Source organism: Paramisgurnus dabryanus, chromosome 19 (assembly GCF_030506205.2).
Source record: "Paramisgurnus dabryanus chromosome 19, PD_genome_1.1, whole genome shotgun sequence".
Lineage (NCBI taxonomy): Eukaryota > Metazoa > Chordata > Actinopteri > Cypriniformes > Cobitidae > Paramisgurnus > Paramisgurnus dabryanus.
The window spans coordinates 9,997,903-10,006,015 of record NC_133355.1 but is presented as its reverse complement, the minus strand read 5'-3'; the positions used below and the strand labels follow the sequence as shown (position 1 = coordinate 10,006,015).

Below are 8,113 nucleotides of genomic sequence, written 5' to 3'. Positions count from 1 at the left end.
CCATTTCGTTGTAAACAGATCCAACACACGCGCTCTTTGGTGACGCGGTTGATTACGTTAATGTTAAACATCTGTCCATCATCGTATAAAGCCCGCCCTCACAATTTGATTGGTTCGACCAGCTATGGGACTCGCATAGTAGCTCCTCAACGGAAAAAACCCAGACCGATCTTCCTTTCTTCAAAATGTGGTGGGCGGGGCTAAGATTGTCTGGCACCCAGGCTACCAAATATCACCTTTGAGAGTCTGATTATCTCAGTTTGATATAAAGGATCTTTGACGGGTACAATTTTACGCAACCCAGTCTCATGAAAAAACGTACCCTGACTACGTTGGTCCAATTTGCAAAACGTGGAGGGGTTACAATAATGGCCCTAGAATTGTATGACTGTTACATTTTTTTTTCGCCTATTCTTTTAATGGCCCTTGAATTGTATGACTGTTACGTTTTTCTTTCGTCCAAGTCACGTGACTTTCAAGCTACCGGCCGTGAGAACAAAAAAACATGGCGGACATTTCTCTCATTTTTAGTGGAAAAATCTATATTGTGAGTTAGTTTCTGCATAAAAATAAGTTTTGATTACATTTCTAGCGAGAAATATATATTTTATTTTCATAATATGCACTCAGTGAATTTACATAATCACTCGCTTGCTCGATGTTACGCAGATTTTTCAGATCTCGCCAGAATAATGTAAAACTGATACGTTTTTGGTTGCTATGGTTGCTGCCAGGGCTCGTCACATGACGTCTTCTACAGACCATAATAAATAAGAATAAATAGGAAGAGGCAACAATAAATGATCTATGCCAGCGCAAGTCAATATTTATCTGGCCAGTCAACTGGTTTTTAATTTTTAAAAATCCCTCGCAGTCTGAACTGCAACAGCACGGTCTGCGGTGAGTTAAACAACGTTCAACTGCAGGATCAATAGCATTCAGCGGTGAGTTTAACAACCCTCAAATGCGGTTAAAACAACATTCAGAGGGAAGCTTTATTTAAACCGCGTTCAACTGCAGATAAAACAACATTCAGAGGTGACTTTAACAACGCTCCACGGCGCGTGGGAGTAGCATTTTAAGCGTTTTCTGATCATGTAGGTAAGTGCTTTGATTACCTTTAGACGTGATGCATGCTGGGAGGCAAATATTTTTTTATCAAAGGCTCGTTGATGGTAATAAATATACATATAAATATACATTTTACTATACTACGATTGTGTTCGATTAATTAATGGGTTGTTTAATTATTAATTTGTTTATTTTAAATCCTGTAATTTAACAACTCTGACGTCATCGAATGCGACGATGCTAAGGTCCATCCATTGCGATTTCCACTCGGTAAGTTGATGGAGATGATTCTTACATTTACACAGCAAAGAAATGTTTAATCGTGACAATAAGTTGTGTTTGGAACATTCTAATGTATAAGGTAGCAATCTTAGGATGGTAAATCATATAAGTCATTAAACAAATAACTTTGTTGCACCACATATGCATAGGCTAATAGCAAAAGTAGCTAATTAAACTATTTTTTGTCGCAAATAAGTTGATAATGCAAGATACAGGGAAATGCAAGATTTTCAGTAGCGATATGTTACCTATATTACACTAGCTCGCAACAATTAAGCCTCTTTTAGCCAACATGATCAGATGAAGAGCAGTGTTGCCAGATTGGTTTGTTTTCCAGCCCAGTAATTACTTAAAATCCACACAAAATTATACAATAAACTCCCAGAATGATCTATAATAAACAATACAACTTAATTCATACCAGCACTACTTTTGTGGCTTGTCATGTTGTAATATGAAATAATGAATAATTTAAGTGCTCTTTCAGATATTATATAGGAGCCTACGATAGACACTGCGAATGTAAAATTATTTTCCATTTCTGTACTTTCCCTTAAAATAACAAAATTTCACCTGCCCAAGCCCATTTTAATACACATAGTACAACCCAGAACCAACTAAATGGGTGGAAAACATTCTGCCTGACAAGACTGATGAAGAATACTGGTGAAAATGTAATGCTCTTTATCTCCTACAGCACACACACACACACACACACACACACACACACACACACACACACTGGGACACACACACACACTGGGGGAAATCTGTCCTTAAAAGCAAATGCTGGTCGTATGATCTGTATCCACACATCCATCCAGTAAAACCTTTCATAGAAACTGCCAGTAAACAATAAATACGATAATTGTTTATAAACAAATAATATTATGCTCATAAAAATATGCCGATTTAGCTGTTTTATTTATTCTGCTATATATTGTTACAAAAATGTGATTACAGTACAGAATATATATGACATAAACTGATTCACGTTCACAAGGTCACGTTCTTTCTGATCCCATTTTTAAACCCAGTTAGTGTGTAATGTTGCTTTTATAGCATAAATAATACCTGTAAAATGATAAAGCTGAAAGTTCACTGCCAGTCGATTTATTTTCTTTAACAGAATTCGCCTTTCAAAGCCTACAGCGAACGGACGGTTTGGACTTCAGCCCTCTACTTCCTGCTTTAATGATGTCACTAGAACAGTTTTTTGACTAAACTCCACCCACAGGAATACATCAGTGGCCAGCTAAGCTAACGGCAAGCTAATCTGCTATCAAATCACAACACACTAAACAAACTACACAATCACAACACACTAAACAAACTACACAATCAGAACTCGTTACTTATTTCTGAAGGAGGTACTTCACATAACAAGGAAGACTTCAGCCCATTTTTAGGACAGTGAAAACAGCCCTATAGACCCTTTTACTGTTTGTACACAATGATGACGTGGCAGCGTATGCGCGCGCATTTAGGCAACGGAAGTATCGTAAGAATCAACAGTGAAGCAACACAAACAGTAAGTTATTTAAAAAAAATTGACTTTATCAACATTTTCAACACAGCTACCAGATCCGTGTACTATAGTGGAGTGGATAAAAGACGTTAGCAGATGGCCAAAAATAAAGTTGCCAGATACATATATACGTATATTAGTATATTATATTTTTGCAACCAAACGCAACAACGGGACATTTTGATGTTGAGAAACCGTTTTAATAAACTTTCTGAGTTGCTACCACGTTAGAACCAATGGGGAATAACACCACTTCTGTTGCCCAAATGCGCGCGCAGGCTATTTGATCACGTGAGCTGTAAAAGGGTCTATAGAGATCAGTAAATTATGTGAAAAAATTTTTTTTGAACGTGAAACATGAACACGTTATATTGCGCACTATAAACACAATCAAAGCTTTAAAAACACAGAAAGAACGGGAGCTTTAATGTTCATAACAGTTCTAATTGTGTTTGTGCGTTTTTTTGTTATGTTTTAAATTAAAAAGCAAATAATTTTAAAATAAGCAAATAATTCCAACTCATATCTCTCATCTTACCTCCTTGGTACCATCTAGTGCGTAAGAAACAATGTAATCATATTTTCATAAAACGAAAACAATATAAAAAATAGTTTAATATGTTTATTATGGTTTGATAAAATAACTTACAATGTGTTGTATGAGAAAGATACTGCTGACTGTCAGACCACATGAAGCATGATGTATCGCCATAAAAACTAAAATTGAATTTTTTATTAAAAATTGTTGTTTAAAAAAATCACACCAGAGGGACAATTTAGACCATTGCCTGAAAAAGTTAAAAACACAAAGTCTTCTTGATATATTCACAAACTCTCGACTGACTATCCCATTGTAAAGATACTGGTATGTCTCTGTGCTTTTATAGTTGCACACTGAAGACACGTCACCCCCGATCAACAACACAAAATCACTGAATATATCTTCATATGATATATCAAAACACTTTAATCCTCACACTGGTTCATACATGGCAGGTGTAGTAAATATTTACAATACTGTTAAAATCATGTTTTATGTGTGCTTCCAGGATACTGTTTTCTACCGGCTGGTTATTGAAACGAGGTCTTGTACAAAGAAGGGAAATACGTCAAATCACTAACGTCCACATTCAAAAATAAGGTGGATACAGTTCAAGACTAATATTTATTTTAATCTTTTATGGTAACACCTCATTTACTTGTTCATTTCAGGTGCGAGCCAAGCCAATTTTATTTATTGGGAAACAGGATAAAAAGGCTTCGAATAAGTGGGTTGCATATATTATTACCCATTGGCACCCCACTCCTGTCACTACAATTTTTTGGAGGAGATGCGGAGGGCTTTATCTTGACAAAAGGTCAGAGTAATGTTTATGTTTAGAGATTTAGGATTTAAAATACATGTATATTCCTTTGTTGATATGTACAGATTTTATGATGAAAGTAAACTTGTATTATAGCAACCTCCACAGGACAGCAGCCTGAGAGCCTTGCCAATGGAGCGGCCTGAGAGCCCTGCTGTGAAATGGCCGGAGAACCTCACCAAGAAGTCTGAGGCTATATTTGTACTAAATCTTGTTCTTCTGTCTTCTAGACTCTCTCCAACCTCTCTTGCTCCTACTACCTCTACTGCTTTTACAACAATTTTCTCTCCACTTTTTTTCCCCACCTTCACTGCCATGCTCTAAGTTTTTGCCACAGAGGAAGAGGAAGATAAAGAAATCTACCTCTTCCCACTATACCACACTTGTCTCTCTTCAATTTGCATCTGTCTCTTCCAGTTCTAAATCTCAGAAGTGGCCACTGGTGAAGAACAGAATAAAGGATAACTTTTCCTGTTACATCTTACTCCACAATTTGCTCCTAGTCAAATATGTCTTCATGTTAATTAAATTCATTTAGCTAACCAGGTATTTGTTAGCCAGTTCACAGTGTTTTAGAGCCCAATGTCCAAGGACTGTGGTCAATGTAAATTCCTGACTTAAAGGGACACTTCACTTTTTTTTGCTAATTTTCCAGCAGTAAGTTTTACCGTTTTAGAATCCATTCAGCTGATCTCCGCGTCTGGCACTACCACTTTTAGCATAGCTTAGCATAATACATTGAATCTGATTAGGCCATTAGCATCACGCCAAAAAATAACCAAAGAGTTTCGATATTTTTCCTATTTAAAACTTCTTCTGTAGTTACATCGTGTACTAAGACAGACGGAAAATTTAAAGTTGTGATTTTCTCAGCTGATATTTCTAGGAACTATACTCTTATTCTGTCGTAATAATCAAGGACTTTGCTGTCGTAACATGGCTGCAGAAGGCATAATGATATAACGCAGTGCCCGAAAATAGTCCCCTTAGTATCTTTCAATAGCAGGGGCAATTTTCGGGCACTGCGTAATATCATTTTGGTTGATTGACAAAAACAAGCACAAATTTGTTTGACACTAATGGAAAGGACTGCATATCACTTCACATAAATATGGACTCATGTGATTCACCTACAAAGCATGGCATTCATGGCTTAATAAACTTTTTGTCTTTTCATCATTTCAGGTTGCTGAAAATGTAGTTGGCAGAAGGTTTCCTTTTCGATAAAATAACTGGGGAACAGATAAATGAGGTAAAATGTTATTTACTAAGATGAGTGCTTGTCTTAGTGACTGATTCTGACCTTTCAAAGATAATATCCAGTAATTCAACAGGTAAATAATTATTAATTGTGTTTTGTTTGTGTGTGTCTGTGTGTGTGTGCGTGTGTCTGTGTGTGTGTTTGTGTAGAGGAAAGCCGAATTGAAAGTTCACTGGTTACGTGCTCTGTGTGGTAAGTCATATTTTATTACCTTATTATGTTTATTCCATTGAAATGCAAATAGTCCATTCCATAACCAATACAATGTAGGCAGTGATGTCTGTTAGATAAAGTTCCCTGGACATGTTGATCCTGACAGCAAAAATAAATAGTATTTAAAGAGTTAGTCTGGATTTAAACAGAGGGTGATCCTGAATGTGGAATGGGAGATGATCTATCTAATCTGTATGTAGAATAATCTTGGAATTTTGTGAAGTGGATACAGTCAGGGTTCCCACGGAGCATGGAATTTCTGGAATATCATGGAATTTTAAAGGTCTTTTACAGACATTAATAGTCAATCATGGAATATCAGGGATTTTTGTTTGTTGCTTTAAGGTTTAGTTTCCATTTATGAACAGTTATTCAGCCTGTTAACTTGTATTACAATAGTAGGAGTGATTTGTGCACAAACAAATACAAATTTTAGCATCTGAAACACTAAGCATGTGATAATTTAGTACTATTTCTGATAGGAGATCTGGTTTTACTTATGCTGGAAATGTGATTTAATAAAACGGTTGTATATTACATATTGTAACAATACATCCATTAAGAGTCAAATTAATAACATTTCATCTTATTTTGGGATTTTGTTTTACCAATTATTAATACCTCTGTTTTGTCAGAATGCATCATTTTAGGATGATGCTGGAATTTGGTCTAGTAGTGTCTTGCAGTATTACTGTAATAATAAATGTAAGGAAGAGGAGAGCAATGATGAGTGGAAGTGATGCAGACACTATCCTTATCTAACGTGCCAGATCTGGAACACATGAAAACATGCAGAAATTGTTTAACTTATTCCGCTTATATAAAATAGCTTAGTTACCTTAACAAATAGGAGAATATCCTTAACTCACTAATGACAACTTAATAATTCATTTTAATAAATACATTTTGAAATCACTACATTTGAAGGTACATCCCTTCTGGAAAAACCAGCACACAAGCCAGATGGGAAAGTTGTGTTTTGGTGCTGGTTTGCTGGTGACTACCAGCATAGACCAGCATAATTCCCATGCTGGTTTGGTGCTGGTTTAGTGGTGATCAGCATACCAGCATGGACCGGCATGGGAATTATGCTGGTGTATGCTGTTTTTTTCAGCAGGGATGGCTTTCAATATACAGGAACTGTATGGATATTTATTTTAAAGTACTATTTTAACTACAGTCACCAGAAAATGTTGAGAAAAATATGCCAGCTAAGTACAAGTACCTCACATTTGTACTATGTGTTCTAATGACATTATCTGCACTTATATTACAGTGGAAAAACTTGGGATGACTCATAGGAGCCTGCCAGCGAATTCCAACACAAGTCCCCACATCCCAACCAGTTTTCAGCATGACAGCCTACACCTTTACATTATCAAGCACCCTTCAACTGTTTAATTTTGAGTGTCTTTGCTTGCTGTTCTTTATTAAAGTTTTTGCACAGTACCCAGTCTCTTTTAGTTTTTTTTTCTTGAAGTTTGTCTTTTTAAAAACTCTGTATTTGTCATGAACTAAACAGCAGACAAGAAGTGTCCCATGCAAGATCATAAGGTAAAGATTTGTTTGTCATAATTAAATTCCCAAAGGCATTATAATTAAAGATTTTTGAAGCACAGCATGGGTAGTACAGTTTAGGTAAGTCTACTTTAACTATTTGTGTGGTATGCCAGCCATGAATAAGTACCAAAAATTCTCCCAAAGCTACTTAAATCTCACTTAAATTTTGTAGTCCTGATTGAAATGTTCAATTACAATATTAAATAAGAGTTACTTTGACATTTATAATTGTTATTAACAAATTGTAATTTACTTACATTTATTCAGAGTAAAACAATAAAAATTTAGTCATTCTAAATTTAAAACAGTAATTCAAATATATTTTATTTTTGGATATTTCTTTAAAGGACATAAAATATATTTTTTGGTAGCCTGCATGCTGCAATAACTTTATTTTATTTTGCAAGCAAAAATGAAACATTTTGAAATATTGTAGCCTATTATTTATTTCACATACAGTAGGCTATACATCTGGAACAAGTATATAATATTAGTAACCTTCAGGTTTATACTATTGAAACCAATAGGTATTTGCTTAGATAACTGAGAAAACCTTTTTTCCTGTTTCATTTAAGTGTGTGTTTCTGCGTGTGTAATAAACATTATAATCGTACCTACAGCGATTTACAGCGGTGCTGATAATTTACATTCAGGAAGAACGTGCACGTGATTACCATTTATAGACGTGTGACGTTTCCTTGGCGTTAAGCTTTGGTTGGATTAACTTTAATTAAAAAATAATAAGTGATCCGTTTTGCAAACTATGTTTTGCTGTTGTTATGACGTTAGTAATACTGTCAGTAATTGTAAGGTATTGCTATGTTAAAAGAAATT

General features: G+C 35.3%; 1 long non-coding RNA gene across 5 annotated transcripts; it reads left to right on the top strand.

The window, feature by feature from the left end:
• Positions 1 to 1,306: 1,306 nt before the first annotated feature.
• Positions 1,307 to 7,168, top strand: LOC135778146 (uncharacterized). 5 transcript variants are annotated; one of them, XR_010544418.2, is made up of 6 exons: positions 1,307 to 1,341; positions 2,483 to 2,619; positions 4,094 to 4,239; positions 4,342 to 5,497; positions 5,656 to 5,698; positions 6,996 to 7,168. It is a non-coding gene; the product is annotated as an uncharacterized lncRNA (long non-coding RNA). The 5 variants fall into 5 exon arrangements; XR_010544417.2 differs by adding an exon at positions 3,931 to 4,022 and having other exon boundaries at positions 4,094 to 5,497; XR_010544415.2 differs by having other exon boundaries at positions 4,094 to 5,497.
• The last annotated feature ends 945 nt before the right edge of the window (positions 7,169 to 8,113 follow it).